We start from the raw sequence: 13,925 nt of genomic DNA on the forward strand, positions 1-13,925 counted from the left end.
GCCAGGAAATTTTAGAACATCTGTCTGATCTTAGTGTTAATGAAGCCAGGGGGTTGAATGATGATGAAATATTCATAAATACATTTGACAATCACGTCCTACCTAAGATCAGTACTATTAGGGAGCGTTATCACTATGGAATCTACACTCACAAATAGGAAGAAACAGTTGAATAATTTGTGTCTGTGCTGTGGAAATGGACTGCCAGATGTAAGTTTGATGCGACATATGATGAACGCAGAAGAGACCAATTTAATTTGTAAAATTGAAACAATACATCAGGAGCTCCGGCTGAAGGATGACTTCCCTTGAGTGATGTTTTGATTGTAGAAAAGCAGGTGGAACACATGATGAAGAGCATAAGAGAGATTAATCAAGACACAGACTGTAAGGAAAATGTATGAGCAGTGGGGGAAGAGAAAATTGATGTACAAGTAATAAATGGAAAAATTTACTTCTAAAGAAATGAAAAATACCAGCACATTCAAACGCTAATGTAACAGGTGAGGCAAAACATGTCACATTGCATACAGTACAGACTGTCCTGCAATGAGAGCAATGTGTAATAAATGTGAGAGGAAAGGGCACTTCATGGTATGTTGTTGAAGTGGGAATGTGTCTAAAATCATGAAAACTGTTTCTCTGAAGTGTGTGAGGAGATTGATGAAGATGAAGGATTGAGTAACCCCACTGAGTTTGTGAGAAATGAAGATTTGGAAGTGAGGTCATGTTTGATTCATGTTCTAGATTAAATATATCATTAGAAGATGTGTTCAATTAAATGTTCAGAGAACATAAGAAATTACATAAATTGGACATAATCCCAGGAGGATATGGTGGTCAACCAATAAAAATGAAAGGTTACTCCTTGGGTAGTATTTAGTATACAAATAGATATACTGTTTGCGAAATAAATGTTTTTGTAAAGGATGTAACATTTTGGGGTGGCCAGCACAAAAGGATTTATGGGATTATCTTAATCCCAATACAGAGCCGCAACATCAATGTCAAGGTATTTCCACGAATGAGCAAAAGATGTTCAAGTTTTAAAAAGAATATCTGCAGGTGTTGACAGATAAACGTAGGTGTCTTACACACGGTAAAATTGAAAGAGAAAACAGTACCTGTGTCAACAAGAGTAATAGGTCTTTCCTTGAGTGATAATGATGCTGTGAGAGAAGAGTTGGGAAAAGTATGCAATTTAGGAGTAATAGTGGCTGTTGAAGCCATGGAATGGTTGGCTCCAATTGTGGTTGCAAGAAAAATAGATGATACAATTTTCGTTTTGTGTTGATCTTAAAGTTTTCTATAAGGGGTAGTCCTAGTCCAGTTCCTATTACCAAACATAACAGAAATGGTTACAACCATAGCAGTAGCCAAACTTTTCTTTATGTTTGACATGACTCACTACCAAATCTGCCTGCACCCTGATTCTCAAGAACTCTCCGCATTTATCACGCTGATAGGGGTGTATACATTTTATTGAATGCCGTTTGGTCTAATATTGGCAACGTCAGTCTTTCAGACAGTTATGTCAAACATGCTCATGGGAATCCCTGGGGAATTCTGTTATCAAGATTGCACACTAATATTTGGACAAGTTCAACATGATGAGAGGACTAGACACATTTTATAAACATTCAGAGATGATAGCCTTACTGTAAAAAGAGAAAATGTACAGAAATAAACTACCTTTGGCACAAGTTTATATTTCAAGGGATTCAACCCAAAGCAGAACTTGTAAATACTATAATGAAGTTGGTAGCACCAGAGAACAAAGATGAACTGAGATCGTTCTTAGGAATGATAGAGTTCTATAGTAAATTCATTAGTGATTATGCTGGCGGAACTTACCATATGCAAAAATTAGCGAAGAATCGAGAGACTTTTGAGTGCGATGTGCATTATGAGCAGGAATTTTAAAATGTGAAAAATGCTTGGTCCACTGTCCTGGATTTCAAGGCATTTGCGTTGGGGAAAAATAACTATTGTTGCAATTTATGCAAGTTCAAAGGGCTTAGGGGCACTACTTTCACAAGAAAATAAGAAAGACAAGGAAATTGTAGCATCTGCCTCAAGGGCTTTGAGACAAGCAGTCATCAAAAAAGAGACTTGGTCCCGACTAAAGTTGGTACGGAGCTGGTACGATGGAGGCATTGCGCTTCCTGATGTTCAGTTATATTACTGGGCGTCACAACTTAAGATCCTGAATCACTGACTCCATGCCCCGCAGACAGAGCCTGCGTACAAAGCAGACAGGTATGACCTTGGGGGCGGAGGAGTGATGACAGCGCTCTACGATCCCCGGAGTGTAGCAGCCCTGGTGGGCCCTACGGCCCATACGGTGCAGCTCTGGCACATGGCGTCAAAGAGTCTCAAATGTCAAAACATGATCACACAGATGACACCCCTTTGGGTGTCCCGACGCCTTGGTCGTCTTTGTAATAGTAAGGGGTTTGAGGCCTGGGACCGTATAGGTATCTCGACGATTGGAGACATATATAGCCGAGGCAAGGTCCTTACTTTTGACCAACTAGCGGAACAATTCGTCCTAGTGGAGACAGGACGTTTCGGCTATCTGAAAATCACTTATGCCCTGCGATCCATACTCCCGGCAGAGGGAAGACTACCCGAATCCACTCCCCTGGAGGATAGACTGCTTACGGAACACATGCTTCATAGGGCGACCTCACTGGTTTATCGTAAGCTAATTAATAATATGCCTGACCCTATGGATAGACTTAAAGTAGCCTGGGAGACAGACTTGGGGGAGCTTGACGAATCGGATTGGCAGACCGCGCTATCCTCCCCTCGGGAGGTTGCTGTGTCATCACGGCTCAGACTGATACAATTAAAAGTCCTACACAGAATTTACTACACTAGGGTCACGCTACATAAGGTAGGCAGAGCTGCACACCAATATTGCCTTAGAGGCTGCGGAGAGGAGGGAACGTTCTACCATACTGTCTGGGAATGCCCTGTGATAGCTCGCTATTGGGTCATGGTACTGCGTACTATATCACAGGTGATTCATGTCTCGTTACTTCCTGAGCCGAGACGGTGTCTCTTGAACATTTGGGAGCCGCTTAGAAACTGGAGCAAGGATTTGGACTCCTCAATGATTGCGGAAAGGATGGCATATTTACATAGGAAATGTCCGCGAAAGTGGGGGGCAATTTGGGGACACTGGAATGAATATAGAGGGAATATTTGTGAACCACCCCAGTTGGAAAGTGATACTGATTCAGAGGATTAGACAAGAGAGAAGAAGGTAGCGGGATTGTGGGGTCGATACGGAAGAGAAGTGTAGATAGTGATGAATGTTTTCTTTTGTGAGCTCATAATGTGTCCACCATGTGTCATCAACTTGCCTATGAACGACTAATGAGTATAATGTAACCCTTATAACTGTCCACTGTTTACTTTTATTATCAATAAAAATAAAAAAATAAAAAAAGAAATGCAAAGGTAGCTGTGAGGTACTGTTTGAGCCCTCTAAGATTATTACTCCTCCCTCCCTTTAACCTGAAGTCTTCATACTCCAAAGTATGCGGGACCCCATAAACAAGCAGTTCCACGAGGGGTGTAACTGCTTCCATCTGCAAGAACAGACATTTTGGGCAGCGATCCCCAGCAATGTCAAAGCACACTTTTCACCCTCTACGCGTTAAAGCACTGGGTGCCCACGATTCCCACTGAATGACTCTTTAACCCTACCAGTACCACCCACCATTAAGATAACAGAATCTGGCTCCAAGGGGTAGATGAACACAGAATTCCAGAAAGACCTCAAGACAAGCTCATATACACACACTTTTCTGATTAGGTGTCTGAGACCAGGGAAAAACCTGCATATACAGAAGAAACTTAATTAAGACTGTCACCCTGAAAGAATGTCCATTGTTTTATAGATACTACACTTGCTGTTCTTCTTGGGGGGCAGAGAGACCCATCTTTGGGGTCAGTTTACGCATGTAGAACACATCCCCCACTTCCATGTGAAGTGATCACTTGAAGTATGCAGCATTCAGGCTGCCTACAGCGTGTCTGTCACTGTCTAATACTGCAAGATAAGTAGCGGAAATCAAAATGATGGAACTGATTGGGCCTCCAAAGAAGGGGAAATACAGATTGCACTCCTGCACACTACTGCGGTGATGTCTGTCATAACCAACGCCAGCTCTGAGTCTTAGAAAGATGCAAATACCAGGCATCTTACCCTTATCCAAAAGGATAACGTGAAAATACCCTCCTAATAACTTCAAACACATTTCAGGACTCAAAATAGGTGATTCAGCCTCAGAAGTAAACATCTTTAATGGTACTCACTCTAACCACGGGGTGAAATGTTGACTTGAGACATGTCTGAAGGATGCCCACTATGAGAGAGTGGATTATCACAGGTTTAACCATCAAGAGTGGACAATCCAAGATCAAATTGTTCGAGGAACTGCAGAAAGAATATAAACTCGCACACTCAGAGTACTTTCGGTATGGACAAATTTGGCATTCTCTCCGCTCGGCCCTGCCTGGTGAGGCAGAACCCTCAGAGGCTTCCCCTCTGGAGGATAGAATATTAGATGGGCACCTTCCTGATAAAACGATTTCTTTAATCTACAGAAAACTGATCAATCACAGGTCTGACTCCCTTCAAGCCTAACGAGATAAGTGGGTGCAGGACGGCTTAGAGCTGGATGAGGAAGACTGGCAGACAGCTGTGTCCTCACCTAGGGAGGTTGCAATTCCAGCTCGCCTCCGACTTATGCAACTTAAGATTTTACACAGAATTTACCTTACGGGACCCAGAATGGTGCACATGGGGCTTTCAGACGCGGGACTATGTAAAAGGCAGTGTGGTCTGGTTGGTAACTTCATGCACATTATTTGGGAGTGTGAGCGGGTAACCACCTATTGGAGTAACATACATAACATTATACATGAAGTACTTGGAGTCTCCCTGTCTCCAGAGGCACGGAGGTGTTTGCTTAACATATGGGAAACCACTGATTTAAACACTTCGCAGATACAATGGGTCACTCTATGCTATATGATTGCCAAGCGAAATATTGCCCAGTTGTGAGGAGCAGAGCAGCCCCCTTCAGTGGAGGGGTGGGAAAGCGATTTGGATTGGTCTATGTTTAGGGAAAAAAACACATATCTGGCTAGGGAGCGCCCTCGGAAGTGGTCATTGGTGTGGGGGCCCTGGAACAGTTACAGGGGAGAGATTTGTACACCGCCCAGGATTGCCCTACCGCTGGATTCCCCCTCCCCGTGAGGTTCCAATGTAACTACGTGTTGTATCTCCTGTATCCCACGTTGTATGCTCATCTGCTGTGATTGACCCTCTTTAATGTATACTATTGCTGATGTTTGTGTTAATAAAAAGAAATATAAAAAAAAAAGAGACTTGGGCAGTGTACTAGGTGCTTAACAAATTTAGAAATGTAATTTCTGGAGGTATGTTCAGCTGCGGACCGATCATATTCCCCTTAAGGAAGAGTTTCTAAAAAAGGATTAGACACCATTTCCAAAAGGATCAAGAGATGGATAGTTAACCTTCGAGAGTTTACATTTGCCGTAGAATATATATATTCCTGGGGTGAGAACATTGTCTGTCCTGGTTTCTTAGTGACATAACGTAAGAGGAAGGAGCTTGTGATAGCAAAGATCTATGCAAGGAAGATGTATGTGTGATTACTAAAGGAATTGTTGAGGAGAAAAATTGGAACCCAGAGTTAGAAACGGATCCAGCCTTATGCGACTTGGTAATACAGGTTTGGGATGCAAGAGGAAAGGTTTGGGAAGGGTTGAGACCATTTTGGATGGTTAGAGGAGAGTTGTCAGTGATAGATGGATGCATGTTTAGCAGTACCAGTTTGATACCTCAAGATTCAATCAAAAAACAACTCATTGATGTAGCACACAAAGGCCATCTCAGGAACCAAACAAAGATTAAGACTACAGTTCTAGCTAGTTGCCAGGTATTGATATAGTAGTAGAGAGAGTGGTAAGGGACTATATAGGCTGCTCAGTCAGTGAGAAGGTAAAGTTACAGCAATGCATTGTCATTCTCTTCCAGCAGGGCATTGGATAGATATGGCAATGGACATTATTGGGCCGTTAGCTGGTGAAAGGAGTTCAACATATATTATAATGTTAGTTGACCGATATTCAAGATGGCCCGAAATCAAATTTGTTTCAGACATTAACACCAAGGCAGTCCTAAGTTTCATGGAGGACCTTTATATAGGAGAATGACTACTCACTATCCTAATGATCAATAATGGTATCCAATTTGCTACCAAGAGATTAAAGACTTTTTGAAGTGTCATGGTATTACTCATAAAGTGTGTGCCCTATATCACCCACAAATCAGTGGTGTGATAGAAAGCTTTAATAGGCAAATTGAAAAGTATATTCAGCTTATAAGGCATAATGGGTTCTGTTGGAAAGAAGAAGTACTGAAATGATTAGAAACATATACCCTAACTCCTCATCAGTCCACAAGCGTGATGTAATGCACTCACCAGGTCCCAACCGCAGAGATGGCACTGGAGCTGATGCTGGACCTCGTAACCCACTCGAAGACAATTCAAGTCAAGGACTAAAACCTTCGAACTCATATTGTCCTCTTGGGGGGAGGGAGCTTGGGATAAAATAGGAAAAGAGAGACTTTTGATACTGGATCTGCTCAGCGGCCATGAGAAACTGCTCCACAGGATTTGTCACTTCTGAGACCGTTTATGTTTGCTGAGTAGATGTGCACTGGACCAGAACCTCTTTGTGATCACAAATTGCACTGGAAATAACAAGAGGAGGAATTTACCATCAGTACACTAACAAGTCATTACAAACAATGAACATGCATTAACTTTAGTGACACAAACTTACAGCAGCAGACATGAGAGCAGAAATATCAAAATCATAGATTGGAGTGTGAGACTCCTAAGGATACACTTGGAACAAAAGCTGGAGTGACTTGCACTTATAAGGATACACTCGGAACAAAGATGGGAGTGACTTGCTCTTACAGCAATACACTCAGAACACAGGGTAGAGTACAAGGTTAATGCATATATAAAAAGACTATAAAGTGCTTTCTCTTACCTCTACTGTTCTTCGGAGAAACACAGTTCGAAAGTCTTTAATCCTTAAGTGGTGACAGTTCTATCATCGAGGTTGTAGGAAGCGTCCAAATACACAAGAAGAGTTGGAGTAATTAAAAGAAAGGATTTGGAGGAAAAGTCTATAGTCTTTAACGAATGGGATACTCTGTCCTGTTTACTACTGTAGGAAGTTTAGTGCACACTAACCTGATACCAAGTACTTAGCCTAGTTCTTCAACTTGTCTAAAGTTCGAAGAAGATCTTGAAACCTTGACTCTGGGAGACACGGGGGTCCAGAGAAGTTGCGCAGGAGAGATTGAGGAGGCAGATGATGAGGGAGCAGATGCCTCAGAAACCACCAGTTTGGATGTACCTAAAGGAGCCTGGAATGCTTCTTGGGTCTGGCAGGAATGTTCAGTGGAGTGGGAAGGGTGAAGCTTGTTTTGAAAGGAGCAAGGCCATCCCACAATTCAGGTGTGGGTGGGGTTTATAAACCCTCTCGGAGGCTCAATGGATGAAGCTAGATCACCTACAGCACATGGGGCACATAGCTGTCTGGAAGGTTTTTAAACCTTGGGGAAAACATGTATTGATACATTCTCAATGACCTTAAAAACGGGCAAGGGCAACTTGTTGATTGGAATCAAATAACAGGAAAAAATATTTTTTTGCTCAAATGTGCTGGAAATCAACACTAAGGTCCCAGTGAGAGCAAGGAGTGCCATTGACTCCTGGGATTCGGGGGAAAGCTTGCAGGAATTCAATAGAAAACAACAAGAGTGGTTAATCCATTGGTACACAGTATGTGGGGAGCGCTTGCAGGGATTCAAGCGTAATGGAAATTATGTGTACTGGGAAAGCATCGGTTATGAGGGATGCTGGTAGGTCATCAGTCATGAGGGAGCTGGGGGAACACTAGCCAAGAGGAATGCTGGCAGCACATCAGTCACGGGGGAGCCAGGGGAACAACAGTTATGAAGAATGCTGGGGGAGTATCAGTCATGAGGGAGCTGGGGGAACATCAGTTATGAGGGATGCCAGTATAGCATCAGTTATGAGGGGTGTTGGCGGAAACATGGGTAATGAGGATGCTGGAGAAGCAGAAGTCAGGAATATCATAACATGCAAAGTGCTCCATACGGGTAGGTCAACATGAGCCCTGCACACTGGACTACTAGCATAAAGCAACATTATCCCTGCATGCTAAACACTACTCACAGGATGCCAAAAGGGGCTGTGACAGAGAGGGAGCAGAAGGGGGCCATGACACATGACTCCATTTGAGCTGGTAAAAGTAAGGAAGCCCAATTCTAGATGAGTACCAGGGTGCATGAAGTGGCACTAAGGCTTGATGAAGGTTGATATTAATCAACAATGGAAGAATAGGGAGCTAGGAGTGCAGGCAGCTCACAAGAAGAGGTATGATAAATTACATAGGACCAAGTTGGTAGAATTCAAAATATGCGACTGGGTTAAAGTAAAACGCCCACTAGTAACATGAATTGGTCAAAATTTACTGAATCCATCAAAATCACAAATCTCTTTCAGAATGCTGTAAAAATGCAAGATGGTAGGATTTGGAATTTAGGAAGAGAAGTGAAACATTTCCAGCCTAGTCAAAATTATGAGATGAGAGGTAAAAGCAGAGAAGTAAATCCTAAAGGTGAACATCCAATAGGGAATCCAGCCATGGTGGTAATACCATGTCACATCAAGTGGGTGAGTGGCACACCCCCAAAGTTTCCTGAAATGTTATTTAGTTTATTCATATGAAGTTTTTTTCCACGGTAGGCTTCTTCATTGTAGGGTGTGCAAAATAGAACTAATACTGTTTTAGTGACCGGCATAAAACCTTACATACATCTTATGACAAATTCTGTGTTTAGTTGTTCCGTGCATTTCTTCCCTTCTCCGTTTTAGTACTGTATTCTCAGATTTTCAGATCTTAATGCTAAATGTTACAACATATTACATGCACTGTATATTTGTTTGTGGGAATAACCCTCTTTGTGGAAAAAAAAGGAGATGTGTGGTATCTTCCTCGCCTGAATCTCCCTGCAAAAGACTCTAGAACATTAGAATCTTGGTGCCACCAAATTCTAGAATATACTTCTCTATGTCAGTGAAGCTCTGTGGTGATAGTTGGAGAAAACTGTGCTTGAGGTGTACACAATAAAGCTTCTTCTCCCACTTGCACCTGAGGTTCCGTGACAATTCGAAATCCGTGTTTTCGACGTTGTCGTAAACCTATAATTTCGGTACCAGTGAACCGTAAATGATCCATATAGTATACCCTGGTGTTTTCGCTATGCTATGAGCAAGAACACTCATGTTACAAGCACATTTCCGATACATCACGGCATCCATTTTAGAATACAGCATCCATCTTGTATTCTTGCCCTCACATAGTCAATGAGCAAACAGTGACCTCCGATCAATTCATTTCGCTATAGGACACGTAGGCTTTAGCCGGCGATTCACCTTGTGAATGACACGTACACCCTAGTTCAGAAACGCTGTGGCCGCATGACTCGGCAGAAGCTGCCCCTCTGCCTGAGGCCAGTCCTGCTATACTGGTTCTCGTGCTCGTTGGACTGATCATGATTAGGCGGCCGAAAACGGCAGCCGTGCCCATTTACGACCCACAAACATCTCTTATCCTGTTTTTCTATCTTCTACACCTGGTTCTGCTCCTTTCCTTCTGGGCCTTTATTAGGGGGAGGTAACGAAATTTACGATGAGGCGGTCCGGCTCCTGAATGAGAAGATGACATGAGATTTTGATCGAACAGTGGGTACCCCTCATTCGTAATGTTTGACATCAGAAATTCGTGGACAGTTCCTGTTTAACGCCAAATATTTATTGTTTAGGATAGAAAGTTTAAGAAATGTACGAGTATGTGAAGAATGTTGCCTACAGCTAGAAATTGTGTATTTAAGGAACAACCCACCTCGTACAAATCGAACAGGCTCCTAGAATCTGCCCGTGTGTAGTTTCTGTGACTTCTGTATCCCTGAAGTAATAAACCTTTGGTCTTTGACGCCACCATCGAGAAGCCCGTGTTTCTGTTTTATTTGTGCACCAAGACAGGTAGAACTCAGGGGTCTTCGGGTGTTATCCCTGACACCTCTGGACCGTAATTTAGTCCAGAACTCCAATTGGCGCTCCAACGTGGGCGACGTCATTCGGTATCGGTCCAAAAGCCTGAAGATTTCGAGAAGCTTTGTGTGAAGATTCCAGAGGGAGGCGCCCCACTTCATCGATCCCGGTATATTGCAAAAGTGGCCCGACGTTCTCTTCCACGAGGGTTCCCGTTTAGACGGCTACAAAGGTCCGCTGCCTTGACTGTCGCCCTGTCTTGGACCCGAGGTGCAGACCTTAGTACGGCGAGACGTGACGGGTTTCTCCTTGGTGACGTCTACAGTGCCTCAGTTAAGTATTAAGTGGTTGCTGGTTGTTTTTGGTTACTTTGTAAGGATTTATCAATTGGTTGCTCCTGTTCGGATGATCCTTTCAGTTCTCTGACTGGACTTGGTTTTGTAGATTATCACTGGTTGTTCTCGTTACGATAATCTTTGGTTTGGTTTGGGTGTCGACACATTGGTTCATTTGATAGGCCTAAGTTCTCGATTGCTCATCTTTGTCTGTGTTTGTTCTGTGTTCCGGTTTTTCAAAATGGTAAATCGGAAAAACTGTATGTTTTCATGTTTTGGTTGCTACAGGGATTCCCGGTTGGAGGACTCATGTCCGGTCCCTCCAATTGGAACCCCTACTTATGAGCTCTACTGCAAGCATGGTGTGGGGCCTATATCTTATAATGAGGTGTGGGTCCGCTACACGAAAAAGGATGGTGTCCTTAGTTGGCCACTACATGGTAGTTTTGAACCTGAGATCCTTAACAATTTGGAAATAAAACTGTTTGAGAAGAAAGCCCGGCCGGCAATGTTTGATTCTTTCCGTTGTTGGCGAAAAGAATCCAAACAAAGAGAGCTTAAGAAATTGAAGAAAGAGAAAAAAGAGCATGAGTTGACCTTAATACAGTCTGCTAAGCAGCTACAACTCGATGAAACTGAGAAAGCAATAGAGATATCTGATAGAGAGCGTAATTTGGCGATTGATAAGTGCTACCCTGCCCTGCCATCATGTGCTGCTAAGCCAGTAGAGGACCCTGAAAAGGATCCCCTATTGTCCTACTTGTTGAGGTCACCTCCACCGTATGCACAGGGTGCTACGGCCCCGCCATTACCACATGTTTTATTACCGGCTGCTGGACAGCCTGGGATACCTGCTCCTGCTCCCTTGAATCTAGCTCCTGCACTCCCTGTGGTTAACAACGTTTTTCCGGCAACCCCTCTTCCAGGATTGCCTGCTCCTCTGCCTATGCCTGCTCTGCTCATACCTGTTATTTCGCAAGTTGCTTTGCCTGCTACCCCTACGCTTACTGTTTCATCTGTTCCAACTACATCTCTACTCAAACATTCTGCAAGCTTTATCTCTCCGCATTCTGTTCGTCGGAAAATCACCGAATCTGTCTCTAATATTCTATCTCCTTTTTACAAAACTCTAATTAAGACTCCTGCATCTGAATCTACTCAGAGACGTAGTCAGCTTCCGAGTGTTGAAGAACGAGGAATATTAGATTCCACAGCCCTTAGGTGGATTTCGAAAGTTGGAAGGTATGATGTACGAGATGTATTAGATACATTTATGCAATGGAACGAACCGACACAACGTTATGTGTTCGATGTAATGTGTTCCCTTTTGCGTGAGGATTTGGAGGAGGACGACTCTGAATCAGTTCCGGATGAATTAATCCATGTTCAACAAAAATTTGCCGCAGCTATGATAGTAGGCCAGGATGTAAAAGAAGCGATGGAACTGATTTTAGGCATAGGTTTGATCCGTCTCTCCGCTCACCAAGGGACCTAGAGAAACGTAGCTCAAAACAAGGTCGTCAATATCCGATGAGGGAGGTTCCGCCAATATGGCGCGAAGCCATTCAAGCTGATGCGGTCAATGGTATTGCAGCCGCTCCAGCGCAGTTCCAGAGAGTGTGGATACACATTCCGTGGAAACGAGCTGAAGTATTAGCAGTAAAACAGGCTTTGCCAGACCCGCGTAAAAACCCAGCTGGGTATTATAAAGAGCTGACTCAGACGGTTAAAGCTTGTGTCATGAACTTAGCAGACATCGACATGCTATTTGGCAATGTAGTGCCGCAACCTATTTGGGCTAAAATTCGTAACGAAAATCATCCAGTTGCTCTAGGTGATGATTGGCCAGCCATAGTAGCGGCAGATGGTCAACAAATTGGTGGTTCCAAGCCTGAACCTGTAATTGCTAATTTACCTGGTAGGATAATCGATTTAATGAAAACTTTGATGCCAGCATTGCGCGTTAATTGGGACAAACTGTCCGCATGCAAGCAGAAGAAAGACGAAAGTGTCTCCGACTTCTTCACTAGATTTGAAGAAACGTTCGTAGATCACAGTGGTCAGGATATGAGCACGGAGGGAGGCCAGAGATTGTTTGTCGATAAATTTGTGCATAACTTGTTACCAGAGCTAAGCAATAAATTAAAAGATTCTGAAAGTGCGTGGGCTGTCTCTACGACTGCGCAAATACTTGCAACTGCTCAGTACTATGAAAATAGGGATAAAGAAGAGAAAGAAAAGTCAGAAAAGAAAACAAAAGATTTAAAAACTAAAGTCCTTTTAAAACAGGCATATCCACCTCGCACGAATCAGACAAACTCACAGCAAGGGCCACATCAGAGAACCGAGTACGGTTCCCAAAGACCGCAGTACCAATGGAATCAGTGTGCTTACTGCAAAAAGGAAGGTCATTACAAGAATGAGTGTCCAGTCCTAGCACAAAATAATGGCGTTCCAGCTCAGAGAGGTCGTGGTGGTTTTACGCAAACCCCTAGAGGCCGAGGACGAGGTACTATGCCTTCGCAGACTAATGATCGCCCCTCTAATTATTTCAATCAGCGGAATGGACAATCTGCACAGCCTGGTAGATCTCAACAGTACCATGTAGAAGATTACTGTGAGGTTAGCGAGGAACTTCAACAAAATGGGTACTAGGACAGCCATGGACAAAGAGAGGGAGTAGTATCAGTTCCAGTAGATCAGAGTGGGCCTTATGTCGCAGTAGCTACATCAGGTGTGGTCGAACCGTTTCTGTTGGATACTGGTGCAGCAAAAAGTTCTATCATGCATGCGAAACTCCCTGGCGCACCTTTGTCTGGCTTAACAAACGTTTCAGTAGGTTTTTCAGGCGCCCCTGTTCACAATCCTCTTTCTGGTCCTTTGTCTATTTCTGTTGGGCCTCGTCAATTAAAAGCACCCTTGATTTTGTCGACCGGGTGCAATGAAAATCTGCTTGGTTTAGATCTGTTAAAACGCCTGTATGCGACACTGTACTGTTCTCCTTCAGGAGTACAGCGCACGTTGGGTAAGAGAGTCATCGCCCCAATATACTTGTCAAAGGACGCACTCCCACAGGAGCTGCGTTCTCTCCCTGATACTCTTTGGGCGACTGGTCCTAATGATGTAGGTCTTTTGGAAATTCCCCCTTATGTAGTAAGTTTGAAAGCAAATGTTAAATTCCCACGAATCCCACAATATAGGATCTCTAGCGAAGGCGAGCGTGCGCTCTTATTGATAGTACAAGATCTGATTCAGAAAGACGTAATAGAAGAAACTAGAGGGAATGTCTGTAACAGTCCTGTCTTGCCGATTCTAAAACGCACTGATCCTTCAAAACCTCCAGTCTACAGATTTGTAATTGACCTCAGAGAGGTTAACAAAATTG

This window comes from Lissotriton helveticus, chromosome 8 (assembly GCF_964261635.1).
Source record: "Lissotriton helveticus chromosome 8, aLisHel1.1, whole genome shotgun sequence".
Lineage (NCBI taxonomy): Eukaryota > Metazoa > Chordata > Amphibia > Caudata > Salamandridae > Lissotriton > Lissotriton helveticus.